Source organism: Mytilus galloprovincialis, chromosome 5 (genome assembly GCF_965363235.1).
Source record: "Mytilus galloprovincialis chromosome 5, xbMytGall1.hap1.1, whole genome shotgun sequence".
Lineage (NCBI taxonomy): Eukaryota > Metazoa > Mollusca > Bivalvia > Mytilida > Mytilidae > Mytilus > Mytilus galloprovincialis.
Window position 1 is genome coordinate 82,564,179 of NC_134842.1, and position 14,291 is coordinate 82,578,469.

Below are 14,291 nucleotides of genomic sequence, written 5' to 3' on the forward strand. Positions count from 1 at the left end.
CAACACAAGTATATAATTAATTAATTAATATATTCATGACTTGAATTGTTTTAATTTTGCGTCTTTACCTTTTGAAGGATTAAAGAATTTCGTATTGTGGTAAAATGGATAGGAGATGTTCAATCAGTGTTATACAATGTATTTTTAATTGTCAATGATTGTATATATGCAGCTCTTAAGATTTTAACATGTTCAAGGTGGCCATATTTGTCTCAACTCAAAAAATATGAAACATTGGTGGTGTTAACAAGTTGGATTTTTTATTTGAAATAAGATAAAAAAAAAATTAAAAAAAAAGAAGAACGAAAATGATTTAGTAAATGCTTCATGTTCGTGGTTTTGTTTTTGTTTTTCATTTGTTCTATTTATTTACATACCCAATATTAGAATATTTTAACCTTATATGGGACGCGAAAACGAAAGTAGATTTTATTCATTCATTTTATTGACGACTTGCATTGAACATGAAAATTAAAACATATAAAAATTGATTCAGTGTGTTAGAAACAAATCAACTACTCATCAAGTATGTCATTGTTAGTCTTCAAATCACTGCTTTCTTATAAAAGCCTTTGACTAGGTATTTGATCGTATTTGAAATATTCCATGACTACTCCATTCAAGTAGTAACTTCCTTACTTATGAGGAAATTCCACTTGGTCGTGCAGTGATTACTGAAGTATTTATAAATACACTGTCAACTGAAGGCGCTATATCCGATGACGCATATAAAGAGACTGTCAAGCTCTCTGCAAGCTATTGAACCCTTTCGAAAACTCTGTGTAGAATTGTCACAGTGTAGATACTATTCTGTACGCTATCCGGAAGTCGCGATTTTCGAAGCGAGAACTTTTCGGATCACATTTTAAATTTGATGGGTATACTGAATTAAACGGTAAGTTGATCATCTGTACATTGCTTAATGATTAATTCAGCCGACATCGATATTCTCAAATGGTTTAGAATTAAATTCCGCACATTCATTATTCGTATCTTTGCCTAAATCAAGAGATTTTCAAGTGCATCACTAAGCAAAATCAGTCGGCGAACCTAAAAACAATCTTGTTACCCTCTTAGTGTACAAATTAAAGTAAAAACCTGACTTAATTAACTAAATGAAGTATATTTCAAGTGGTGGTAAAAGTTTCAACCAGATCTTTGAAGCCAGAAATAAGAAAATTACACTTGTTTGAATTTCTCACTGTACGATCAGTCTCGCTTGTATATTTTAAAACTGTATGATCAGTCTTTATGTCACTGTATTCTAGTGGTGATTTCAAAGTTCTTTACGATACATTAGAAGGTGGCATTTTTCTAAATAACACAAATATATTTCAATACAGTCACATCCTGAAAACTTATGAAACATGTTTTAGCTTGATAGGGTGTACTCGACTTACTACATTAAGTATAAGGATGTTTAAATATTGCTAAAATAAGAGGGAGGTATGATGTATACTAGTATATAAGTTTCAGAAATGTCCTCCGTTATACTTAAAATTGTACAAACGCACAGATTTAGTTGTTATATAAAAATGCATGTATTTACACACATTCGAGGCCGTACCGTAGCCTATAATTGATCACAGTTCCTTCACTATGATTAAGATGTAGAGCTGTTTCTTTGACACTCAATTGTACACCACTTTGTCAAGTGGGGGTTATAGTGATAAAGAAGTCCGTCTTTCCGTTCGTCCGTTGGACTGGTACAATATGTTTCGCCGGTTTTGTAAGCGCATCTCCTCATTAACCACTTTTATACATTAACGGGGGTTCCGGACATTTTTAAATGGAGAGGGGGTCCAATCCGGGAGAAAAGGGGATTCCAAATATGTGTTCCCATACAAATGCATTGATAGTTAAAAAAGGTTTCAAACTGCCGGATCCCCTTTTTTTAATCCGTCACTGATATAACTATTAATTAATCTTATTCGGTTTCCTTATCATAAATGATAACGACTGTATTGTGCACCGTCCATTTCGAATTTTAGTAAAAATCTTTTATGGGGTTACTTTATATAAGATACGGACTTGAACATTGCATTATATGGGGGCACCCATCAGGTATTTCCAACACCTCCTAAACCAATCATTAAAGTTTTCTGAAATTGTTCCATTTTTACTCGATTAATGCATTATATATGGACCTTCTATTTCTGTAAACTTACCAAAATTATATCACATGAATTATCCCCCTACGCAAAGCTGTCTTTATCCATTTTTTGTTATATTAAAAGAGACAGGGTTGATTTATGTTATCATCAATTGGTCAACGGCGGACGGTATAAATAATCTTTAAAAATGTAATAGCTAAACAGATAACTGTAACGATACACTATTACAAAGTCCACAAGCGAATCATGTATTACTTTTTAGGCATTTGATTTTAAATAAGACTGATGGCACAAAAATGCAATTATTTTGCGGTCTAAAAAATTCATCAGAAATATATTTGAAATGTCTGATGAAAGTAATTACACGTTATAGTTCCCTGGATAGTTCATAATATCACATATACACATATATACCTTCAAATTGCTGTTGTTTTTTCTTCAAAATCACGACTGGTCATTCAGTCAAAAAATCTGAAATCGCTTCTAGAATACAGTCAGTTCTAGACTGATCGTACAGTAATTTATTTTAGGATCCTCAAGGAAAACATATTTTTTATGGGAAATACGAATATTCTACTTAAATACGAAAAGAATATTGAAACAGTATATATTTAACTGTAAACTGATGCACATATTTGCAATAAAAGATTATTTGCTTTGTACTACGAGAGCAAAATTGTCCATCGATTTAATTTTTTTCTACCAAGTTGATGTGATGCACACGTATATTTTATATTCTAATGCATGTGTTTGTTACAGTTACTCATATTTATGATGCTATATATACCTCGAAGATGTTCAAAGCACTTTGTAGATATAGGAGTAAACAAATGATGAGAAAAGTTACCGTAGGCAAAACCGTCCTGTTAGCCAGTTAGAAATCATCGCTTCGAAAATCGCGACTTCCGGATAGCGTACAGAATAGTATCTACACTGTGATTGTAGGTGGTCTGTTACAACACTTAAGCCGAAATTTTTTTTAGTCTTTACCTGGTATATTTTTTGAAGGAAAGTAATTCGTATTTTGGTAAAAAGCGGTAGAAGATACAAAGTGTTCAATCAGTGTTTACACACTTATTTTTAGTTGTCAACATACTTGTCTCTAGTACTCAAAATATCATTGGTGATGTTAACAATTTCGAATTTTCAATTGAAATAAGATCTAGGTGAACGATAATTATTTGATCAATGCTACATGTTTGTGGTGTTTGTTTTTGTTATTAAGGTCTTTCCTTTTCAAAAAAACCTTACTGTATTTCTTCTGTTTATTATTATTATTATTATCATTATTATTATTATTATTATTATTATTAAGGTCTTTCCTTTTTCAAAAGGGAAAGACCTTACTGTATTTCTTCTGTTTATTATTAAGGTCTTTCCTTTTTCAAAAGGGAAAGACCTTACTGTATTTCTTCTGTTTATTATTATTAAGGTCTTTCCTTTTACTAAAGGGAAAGACCTTACTGTATTTCTTCTGATTATTAGGTCTTTCCACTTTTCCGTGGAAAGACCTATTGGATTTCTTCTTCTGATTATTATTATTATTTTTTTTTTTTTTTTTTTCTTCCGCCTAATTTTTTTCCTTCGCTGTTTTTTTGTTTCGCAAGATGTCGCTTAGATTTTTGGAATATGATATCGAACAGTTTATACGCTTTTGAAACCAACTCTGCTTAACCGAATACTTTCCCAAATAAGAGTTATCTCCCCGAACACTGTTTTTCTTGTTATCTCTAAGGCTTCGCAACCGTATAAGAAACCGACAAATTTATTTTTCCAAATTGCTCGTTATATCCTCAGGATGTGCTGTTTTATTTTGACCGAAGCCGTATATAGATTCCATATGAGGGTTATCCCCCCTTTTATCTTTGATATAAGAATTTGCATTTCTAACTGGTAAACCATAAGTGATAGAGACCTAGGGTCTTTTGATTTGAGGTCCTTGTTCCAAAAAAATAAAAATAAGGTCAAGGTCAAAGGTCAAGGTCATATTATAAATTTTGATTTTGGCTTATTTTCACTTATTTTCAAAAGCCATATAACTTATCGACAAATTATTTTTACTAAATTGTTAGTTGCGACATGTCGTAACTTATAAACTTTGGTTGAAAGGGTGTGTAGACAATAAATTGGAGTTTTCGCCCCTCTTATGTTTAGAATTATGCGTAAAACGATATTACTCATGAACCATACAGATTAAGGAACTAGTGTCTTTAGGTTTGAGATTCTTAGTCTATGACCTTCAAATTGAGGTCAAGGTCATAGGTCAATTGAACGTTCTAGATTTTGACCTTTGGTCTAAATATGCTCCAAATTCATATTTAGACATTATAAAGTCATAGGAACTGACATATCAACTGAATTTTTACTATTTTCACATCAAAATATGTTGTAAGTGGTGGAAAGACCATCAATGGTTCTCTGAACAATTGGTTTTTAATTATTATTATTATTAAGGTCTTTCCTTTTACAAAAGGGAAAGACCTTACTGTATTTCTTCTGTTTATTATTATTATTAAGGTCTTTCCTTTTACAAAAGGGAAAGACCTTACTGTATTTCTTCTGTTTATTATTAAGGTCTTTCCTTTTACAAAAGGGAAAGACCTTACTGTATTTCTTCTGTTTATTAAGGTCTTTCCTTTTACAAAAGGGAAAGACCTTACTGTATTTCTTCTGTTTATTATTATTATTATTATTATTATTATTATTCTTTTTCCGCCAAACTTTGACAAATTTAGCCGTGTTAACCGTAAGACGTGTCGCTTTCACGTTCACACTTTGTATCGGTGTCATGAATACCTATCTGTAACTCACCCTGTTAGTCGAAATATTTTGTCGGTTCGGAGTAATCCCTCCGAAACCCAAAAACCTTGTTATCGTTCCAACACTGTAACCGTAATAGGTAGAAAAAAAACAAAGGGTGAAATTTGTTCAGGACCAGACCCCGGTTCTTCGTTACATTTGGATCGAAAAGATTCAACGACTCATTGGTAGGGTTATGCCCCTATGAAAATTAACCGGTGTCGGTTGACCACCAAAACTCAGAAACCGTAAGTCGTAGACACCTAGGATCTTCACCAATCATCATCAATTCATGTATCTTTGTAAAATACTTCAAGGCCATATTTGTATCTTGACCTTGACCTTTGACCTAACACCTTGTTATGGGATAATCTCAGGAACGATTATACTTACAGAAGTTTTAAATAGTCGAAAATGTTTGGGTCATTATGGCGCAACTTTGTTACATTTTGACTAAAGAGATTTGACCTTTTTTTAAGGGGCATAACCCCTGTTTTAGGTTTCTGAAAAGACAAAATCAGGTTTTACTATATAACCAAAGGTCCTAGACCCTTGGGGTTTTCAGTAATGGCATTGGGGACTCATGACCTTGACAAAGGTCAAAAGGTCAAAGGTCAAGGTCATGTCCCAGATAGCGAATTTAGTGTTTTTAACCTTATATAAAGGATTTTTAGTGTTTTTTCGAGCTTTTTAAGGTTGACTTTGACCTTTTCAATACATTTTACGTCTGTTTGAACATGTATTTTACATTACAAAAGGAAAGACCTCTCAATTGTTCAAGAACAATTGACAGTTTAATTATTATTATTATTATTATTATTATTATTATTATTATTATTCTTTTTCCGCCAAACTTTGACAAATTTAGCCGCGTTAACCGTCAGACGTGTCGCTTTCATGTTCACACTTTGTATCGGTGTCATGAATACCTATCTGGAACTCACCCTGTTAGTCGAAATATTTTGTCGGTTCGGAGTTATCCCTCCGAAACCCAAAAACCTTGTTATCGTTCCAACACCGTAACCGTAATAGGTAGAAAAAAAACAAAGGGTGAAATTTGTTCAGGACCAGACCCCGGTTCTTCGTTACATTTGGATCGAAAAGATTCAACGACTCATTGGTAGGGTTATGCCCCTCTGAAAATTAACCGGTGTCGGTTGGCCACCAAAACTCAGAAACCGTAAGTCGTAGACACCTAGGATCTTCACCATTCATCATCAATTCATGTATCTTTGAAAAATACCTCAAGGTCAAATTTGTATGTTGACCTTGACCTTTGACCTAACACCTTGTTATGGGATAATCTCAGAAACCATTATACTTACAGAAGTTTTAAATAGTGGAAAATGTTTGGGTCATTATGGCGCAACTTTGTTACATTTTGACCGAAGAGATTTGATCTTTCTGTAAGGGGCATAACCCCTGATTTAGGTTTCTGAAAAGACAAAATCAGCTTTTACTATATAACCAAAGGTCCTAGACCCGTGGGGTCTTCACCAATGACATTGGGGACTAATGACCTTGACAAAGGTCACAAGGTCAAAGGTCAAGGTCATGTCCCAGATAGCGAATTATGTGTTTTTGACCTTATTTTAAGCATTTTGAGTGTGTTTTAAGTGTTTTTAAGGTTGACCTTGACCTTTGACCTTTCAACTTTTTAGTCGATATCTCAAAAACGGTTAATCTTACAGAAATAGTAAACAGTGAAAAATGTTAAGGTGACTGAGGCACAACTTTTTTACATTTTGACCGAAAGGATTTGACATATTCTTAAGGGGCATAACCGCCGTTAACGGTTTCTGAAAAGGTAAAATTAGCTTTAACTCTTGAACGAAAAGTCCTAGACCCATGGGGTCTTTTACAATGACATTGTGGACCAATGACCTTCACAAAGGTCACAAGGTCAAAAGTCAAGGTCATGTCCAAATTATCGAATTTATTGTTTTTGTCATTTTTTAGCGGTTTTATGTGTGTTTGAGAGCTTTTCAATGCATTCTACGCCTATTGCAACATGTACTTTACATTTCAAAAAGGAAAGACCTCTCAATTGTTCAAGAACAATTGACATTTTAATTAAGGTCTTTCCTTTTACAAAAGGGAAAGACCTTACTGTATTTCTTCTGATTATTATTATTATTATTATTATTATTATTATTATTATTATTATTCTTTTTGTTCCGCCAAGTTAGCCTCCGTAACCGTAAGACGTGTCGCTTTCATGTTCACACTTTGTATCGGTGTCATGAATACCTACTTGGAACTCACCCTGTGAGTCGAAATATTTTGTCGGTTCGGAGTAATCCCTCCGAAACCCAAAAACCTTGTTATCGTTCCAACACCGTAACCGTAATAGGTAGAAAAAAAACAAAGGGTGAAATTTGTTCAGGACCAGACCCTGGTTCTTCGTTACATTTGGATCGAAAAGATTCAACGACTCATTGGTAGGGTTATGCCCCTATGAAAATTAACCGGTGTCGGTTGACCACCAAAACTCAGAAACCGTAAGTCGTAGACACCTAGGATCTTCACCAATCATCATCAATTTATGTATCTTTGAAAAATACCTCAAGGTCAAATTTGTATGTTGACCTTGACCTTTGACCTAACACCTTGTTATGGGATAATCTCAGAAACCATTATACTTACAGAAGTTTTAAATAGTGGAAAATGTTGGGGTCATTACGGCACAACTTTGTTACATTTTGACCGAAGAGATTTGACCTTTTTTTAAGGGGCATAACACCTGTTTTAGGTTTCTGGAAAGACAAAATCATCTTTTACTATATAACCAAAGGTCCTAGACCCATGGGGTCTTCGACAATGACATTGGGGACTAATGACCTTGACAAAGGTCAAAAGGTCAAAGGTCAAGGTCATGACCCATATAGCGAATTTGGTGTTTTAACCTTATTTAAAGGTTTTTCAGTGTGTTTTAAAGCTTTTCAATACATTCTACGTCTATTTGAACATGTATTTTACATTACAAAAGGAAAGACCTCTCAATTGTTCAAGAACAATTGACAGTTTAATTATTAAGGTCTTTCCTTTTACAAAAGGGAAAGACCTTACTGTATTTCTTCTGTTTATTATTATTATTATTATTATTCTTCCGCCAAACTTTGATGAAGTTAGCAGCCTTAACCGTAAGACGTGTCGCTTTCATGTTCACACTTTGTATCGGTGTCATGAATATCTATCTGGAACTCACCCTGTTAGTCGAAATATTTTGTCGGTTCGGAGTAATCCCTCCGAAACCCAAAAACCTTGTTATCGTTCCAACACCGTAACCGTAATAGGTAGAAAAAAACAGAAGGGTGAAATTTGTTCAGGACCAGACCCCGGTTCTTCGTTACATTTGGATCGAAAAGATTCAACGACTCATTGGTAGGGTTATGCCCCTCTGAAAATTAACCGGTGTCGGTTGACCACCAAAACTCAGAAACCGTAAGTCGTAGACACCTAGGATCTTCACCAATCATCATCAATTCATGTATCTTTGAAAAATACCTCAAGGTCAAATTTGTATGTTGACCTTGACCTTTGACCTAACACCTTGTTATGGGATAATCTCAGAAACCATTATACTTACAGAAGTTTTAAATAGTGGAAAATGTTTGGGTCATTATGGCGCAACTTTGTTACATTTTGACCGAAGAGATTTGACCTTTCTGTAAGGGGCATAACCCCTGATTTCGGTTTCTGAAAAGACAAAATCAGCTTTTACTATATAACCAAAGGTCCTAGACCCATGGGATCTTCAGCAATGACATTTGGGACTAATGACCTTGACAAAGGTCACAAGGTCAAAGGTCAAGGTCAAGTCCCAGATAGCGAATTATGTGTTTTTGACCTTATTTTAAGGATTTTTAGTGTGTTTTAAAGCTTTTTAAGGTTGACCTTGACCTTTGACCTTTCAACTTTTTAGTCGATATCTCAAAAACGGTTACTCTTACAGAAATAGTAAACAGTGAAAAATGTTTGGTTGACTAAGGCACATCTTTTCTACATTTTGACCGAAAGGATTTGACATATTCTTAAGGGGCATAACCCCCGTTAACGGTTTCTGAAAAGGTAAAATTAGCTTTAACTCTTGAACGAAAAGTCCTAGACCCATGGGGTCTTTTATAATGACATTGTGGACCAATGACCTTCACAAAAGTTACAAGGTCAAAAGTCAAGGTCATGTCCAAATTATCGAATTTGTTGTTTTTGTCATTTTTTAACGGTTTTGTGTGTGTTTGAGAGCTTTTCAATGCATTCTACGACTATTGGAACATGTACTTTACATTTCGAAAAGGAAAGACCTCTCAATTGTTCAAGAACAATTGACATTTTAATTAAGGTCTTTCCTTTTACAAAAGGGAAAGACCTTACTGTATTTCTTCTGTTTATTATTATTATTATTCTTTTTCCGCCAAACTTTGACAAATTTAGCCGCGTTAACCGTAAGACGTGTCGCTTTCATGTTCACACTTTGTATCGGTGTCATGAATACCTATCCAGAACTCACCCTGTTAGTCGAAATATTTTGTCGGTTCGGAGTAATCCCTCCGAAACCCAAAAACCTTGTTATCGTTCCAACACCGTAACCGTAATAGGTAGAAAAAAAACAAAGGGTGAAATTTGTTCAGGACCAGACCCCGGTTCTTCGTTACATTGGATCGAAAAGATTCAACGACTCATTGGTAGGGTTATGCCCCTATGAAAATTAACCGGTGTCGGTTGGCCACCAAAACTCAGAAACCGTAAGTCGTAGACACCTAGGATCTTCACCATTCATCATCAATTCATGTGACTTTGAAAAATACCTCAAGGTCAAATGTGTATGTTGACCTTGACCTTTGACCTAACACCTTGTTATGGGATAATCTCAGAAACCATTATACTTACAGAAGTTTTGAATAGTGGAAAATGTTTGGGTTATTTAGGCGCAACTTTGTTACATTTTGACCAAAGAGGTTTGACCTTTCTGTAAGGGGCATAACCCCTGATTTAGGTTTCTGAAAAGACAAAATCAGCTTTTACTATATAACCAAAGGTCCTAGACCCATGGGGTCTTCAGCAATGACATTGGGGACTAATGACCTTGACAAAGGTCAAAAGGTCAAAGGTCAAGGTCATGTCCTATATAGCGAATTATGTGTTTCTGACCTAATTTAAAGGATTTTCAGTGTGTTTTAAACATTTTCAGTGTGTTTTAAAGCTTTTTAAGGTTGACCTTGAACTTTGACCTTACCACTTTTTAGTCGATATCTCAAAAACGATTGTACTTACAGAAATAATAAACAGTGAAAAATGTTTAGGTGACTGAGGCACATCTTTTTTACATTTTGACCGAAAGTATTTGACATATTCTTAAGGGGCATAACCCCCGTTAACGGTTTCTGAAAAGGTAAAATTAGCCTAAACTCTTGAACAAAAAGTCCTAGACCCATGGGGTCTTTTACAATGACATTGGGGACTAATAACCTTGACAAAGGTCACAAGGTCAAAGGTCAAGGTCATGTCCTATATAGCGAATTATGTATTTTTGACCTAATTTAAAGGATTTTCAGTGTATTTTAAAGCTTTTCAGTACATTCGACGTCTATTGGAACATGTATTTTACATTACAAAAGGAAAGACCTCTCAATTGTTCAAGAACAATTGACATTTTAATTATTATTATTATTCTTTTTCCGCCAAACTTTGACAAATTTAGCCGCGTTAACCGTAAGACGTGTCGCTTTCACGTTCACACTTTGTATCGGTGTCATGAATACCTATCTGGAACTCACCCTGTTAGTCGAAATATTTTGTCGGTTCGGAGTAATCCCTCCGAAACCCAAAAACCTTGTTATCGTTCCAACACCGTAACCGTAAAAGGTAGAAAAAAAATGAAGGGTGGTATTTGTTCAGGACCAGACCCTGGTTCTTCGTTACATTTGGATCGAAAAGATTCAACGACTCATTGGTAGGGTTATGCCCCTATTAAAATTAACCGGTGTCGGTTGGCCACCCAAACTCAGAAACCGTAAGTCATAGACACCTAGGATCTTCACCAATCATCATCAATTCATGTATCTTTGAAAAATACCTCAAGGTCAAATATGTATGTTGACCTTGACCTTTGACCTAACACCTTGTTATGGGATAATCTCAGAAATCATTATACTTACAGAAGTTTTAAATAGTGGAAAATGTTTGGGTCATTACGGCGCAACTTTGTTACATTTTGACCAAAGAGATTTGACCTTTCTATAAGGGGCATAACCCCTGATTTAGGTTTCTGAAAAGACAAAATCAGCTTTTACTATATAACCAAAGGTCCTAGACCCATGGGGTCTTCAGCAATGACATTGGGGACTAATGACCTTGACAAAGGTCAAAAGGTCAAAGGTCAAGGTCATGTCCCATATAGCGAATTATGTGTTTTTGACCTTATTTAAAGGATTTTCAGTGTGTTTTAAAGCTTTTCAATACATTCTACGTCTATTGGAACCTATATTTTACATAACAAAAGGAAAGACCTCTCAATTGTTCAAGAACAATTGACATTTTAATTATTATTATTATTATTATTATTCTTTTTCCGCCAAACTTTGACAAATTTAGCCGCGTTAACCGTAAGACGTGTCGCTTTCATGTTCACACTTTGTATCGGTGTCATGAATACCTATCTGGAACTCACCCTGTTAGTCGAAATATTTTGTCGGTTCGGAGTTATCCCTCCGAAACCCAAAAACCTTGTTATCGTTCCAACACCGTAACCGTAATAGGTAGAAAAAAAACAAAGGGTGAAATTTGTTCAGGACCAGACCCCGGTTCTTCGTTACATTTGGATCGAAAAGATTCAAAGACTCATTGGTAGGGTTATGCCCCTCTGAAAATTAACCGGTGTCGGTTGGCCACCAAAACTCAGAAACCGTAAGTCGTAGACACCTAGGATCTTCACCATTCATCATCAATTCATGTATCTTTGAAAAATACCTCAAGGTCAAATTTGTATGTTGACCTTGACCTTTGACCTAACACCTTGTTATGGGATAATCTCAGAAACCATTATACTTACAGAAGTTTTAAATAGTGGAAAATGTTTGGGTCATTATGGCGCAACTTTGTTACATTTTGACCGAAGAGATTTGACCTTTCTGTAAGGGGCATAACCCCTGATTTAGGTTTCTGAAAAGACAAAATCAGCTTTTACTATATAACCAAAGGTCCTAGACCCGTGGGGTCTTCACCAATGACATTGGGGACTAATGACCTTGACAAAGGTCACAAGGTCAAAGGTCAAGGTCATGTCCCAGATAGCGAATTATGTGTTTTTGACCTTATTTTAAGCATTTTGAGTGTGTTTTAAGTGTTTTTAAGGTTGACCTTGACCTTTGACCTTTCAACTTTTTAGTCGATATCTGAAAAACGGTTAATCTTACAGAAATAGTAAACAGTGAAAAATGTTAAGGTGACTGAGGCACAACTTTTTTACATTTTGACCGAAAGGATTTGACATATTCTTAAGGGGCATAACCGCCGTTAACGGTTTCTGAAAAGGTAAAATTAGCTTTAACTCTTGAACGAAAAGTCCTAGACCCATGGGGTCTTTTACAATGACATTGTGGACCAATGACCTTCACAAAGGTCACAAGGTCAAAAGTCAAGGTCATGTCCAAATTATCGAATTTATTGTTTTTGTCATTTTTTAGCGGTTTTATGTGTGTTTGAGAGCTTTTCAATGCATTCTACGCCTATTGGAACATGTACTTTACATTTCGAAAAGGAAAGACCTCTCAATTGTTCAAGAACAATTGACATTTTAATAATTAAGGTCTTTCCTTTTACTAAAGGGAAAGACCTTACTGTATTTCTTCTGATTATTATTATTATTATTATTATTATTATGATTATTATTATTATTATTATTATTATTATTATTATTATTATTATTATTATTATTCTTTTTGTTCCGCCAAACTTTGACGAAGTTAGCCTCCGTAACCGTAAGACGTGTCGCTTTCATGTTCACACTTTGTATCGGTGTCATGAATACCTATCCGGAACTCACCCTGTGAGTCGAAATATTTTGTCGGTTCGGAGTAATCCCTCCGAAACCCAAAAACATTGTTATCGTTCCAACACCGTAACCGTAATAGGTAGAAAAAAACCGAAGGGTGAAATTTGTTCAGGACCAGACCCCGGTTCTTCGTTACATTTGGATCGAAAAGATTCAACGACTCATTGGTAGGGTTATGCCCCTATGAAAATTAACCGGTGTCGGTTGGCCACCAAAACTCAGAAACCGTAAGTCGTAGACACCTAGGATCTTCACCAATCATCATCAATTCATGTATCTTTGAAAAATACTTCAAGGTCAAATTTGTATGTTGACCTTGACCTTTGACCCAACACCTTGTTATGGGATAATCTCAGAAACCATTATACTTACAGAAGTTTTGAATAGTGGAAAATGTTTGGGTCATTAAGGCGCAACTTTGTTACATTTTGACCAAAGAGATTTGACCTTTTTATAAGGGGCATAACCCCTGTTTTAGGTTTCTGAAAAGACAAAATCAGCTTTTACTATATAACCAAAGGTCCTAGACCCATGGGGTCTTCAGCAATGACATTGGGGACTAATGCCCTTGACAAAGGTCAAAAGGTCAAAGGTCAAGGTCATGTCCCATATAGCGAATTATGTGTTTTTGACCTTATTTAAAGGATTTTCAGTGTGTTTTAAAGCTTTTCAATACATTCTACGTCTATTTGAACATATATTTTACATTATAAAAGGAAAGACCTCTCAATTGTTCAAGAACAATTGACATTTTAATTATTAAGGTCTTTCCTTTTTCTATAAGGAAAGACCTTACTGTATTTCTTCTGTTTATTATTATTCTTTTTCCGCCAAACTTTGACGAAGTTAGCAGCCTAAACCGTAAGACGTGTCGCTTTCATGTTCTCACTTTGTATCGGTGTCATGAATACCTATCCGGAACTCACCCTGTTAGTCGAAATATTTTGTCGGTTCGGAGTAATCCCTCCGAAACCAAAAAACCTTGTTATCGTTCCAACACCGTAACCGTAATAGATAGAAAAAAAACGAAGGGTGAAATTTGTTCAGGACCAGACCCCGGTTCTTCGTTACATTTGATTCGAAAAGATTCAACGACTCATTGGTAGGGTTATGCCCCTTTGAAAATTAACCGGTGTCGGTGGACCACCAAAACTCAGAAACCGTAAATCGTAGAGACCTAGGATCTTCACCATTCATCAACAATTCATGAGACTTTCAAAAATACCTCAAGGTCAAATGTGTATGTTGACCTTGACCTTTGACCTAACACCTTGTTATCAGAACAACTCAAAAACCATTATACTTACAGAAGTTTTAAATAGTGG

General features: G+C 35.1%; 1 protein-coding gene across 1 annotated transcript in view; it reads right to left on the reverse strand.

The window, feature by feature from the left end:
• Positions 1 to 14,291, reverse strand: part of LOC143076524 (uncharacterized) — a 37,996-nt gene that overhangs the window by 2,836 nt on the left and 20,869 nt on the right. The gene's annotated exons all lie outside the window — the stretch shown is intronic.